Source organism: Sinocyclocheilus anshuiensis, unplaced genomic scaffold, assembly GCF_001515605.1.
Source record: "Sinocyclocheilus anshuiensis isolate Anshui unplaced genomic scaffold, SAMN03320099.WGS_v1.1 scaffold10, whole genome shotgun sequence".
NCBI classification, from domain to species: domain Eukaryota; kingdom Metazoa; phylum Chordata; class Actinopteri; order Cypriniformes; family Cyprinidae; genus Sinocyclocheilus; species Sinocyclocheilus anshuiensis.
The window spans coordinates 33,995-35,036 of record NW_015546018.1 but is presented as its reverse complement, the minus strand read 5'-3'; the positions used below and the strand labels follow the sequence as shown (position 1 = coordinate 35,036).

Genomic DNA, 1,042 nt, shown 5'->3' with positions numbered 1-1,042 from the left:
CAGTGTTGGGAGTAACGCATTACAAAAGTAATAATATTAGTAGTATATTACTTTTTGCTGTAACGCAGTAATATAACGCATTACTAATCAAATTTGGGTAATATTATTACTCGTTACAATCTCAGTAACGCAAGTTACAACAACATATTTTAACTCAAAATTAAGTGGTGAATTTACCAACACAGCAAAACAGCACCAAAAAAAAAAGTTTGTCTATTTCCTGTTGCTGGAATTAGATGTTCGAGATGACTGCAGCGACGGATTCTGGACACACTCCTGTTATTTTCAGTTAATCCATGGAGAATGGAGAAATAGCACGAGTAAAACCTGGAAACACCTGGACTGGTGCCACTAACACTAAGCGAGAGCTGCGTAGCACGAGTAAAACCTGGAAACACCTGGACTGGTGCCACTAACACTAAGCTATCGGAGAGAGCTGCGGGGTCGGAGAAGTGAAAAAAGGCGGCGGACGAGCGCAGAATGAGTATGCAAAATATTTGTTTTAGCCTAATTAACAGATTAACAAAACGAAAGGAAAAGACTGAGAGATAGGCTATGCTGCTGAGTTTGGTTCATATGCTATTTGTGTGGCGCGGCGCTCTACGAAAGTCCACGGAAAGGAAACCGATGACAGAAATAAAAGTAAACACATTGTAGTTTCGAATAATCTGTATGACCAAAAATGAAGGAGTATTTTTTGTTGTTTCCGCTGTTCAATCGCGCCGGCGCCTCACGCACACACAGCATTGCAAACGTTGCAGCCTGTTCATTATCAGAATAAAATACAGTCAACCAAACATATGGATACACTGATTAATTTAAATAGTGCTGTGTAGTAAAATCCGTGCTGTGCAGCCTGAGCTCGGGCCAAACACACATTTGCTCATGTGACGAGGATGTTTTTTAAGCTCGTTAAGTAAGCTTGGTTTACATAATAAATAATGGTTTAGCACTCAAATACATCGCAAATATGGACACATTTAATTGGATTAATGCCGAATGAGACAGGTAGGCTGCGCGAGAACGCCGTTTGCTTTCAGTT

At 40.3% G+C, this 1,042-nt stretch overlaps 1 protein-coding gene across 7 annotated transcripts in view; it reads right to left on the bottom strand.

Annotated features, from left to right (window-relative positions):
- LOC107698542 (CAP-Gly domain-containing linker protein 1) overlaps window positions 1-1,042 on the bottom strand; it is a 74,444-nt gene that overhangs the window by 50,273 nt on the left and 23,129 nt on the right. The window lies entirely within an intron of this gene.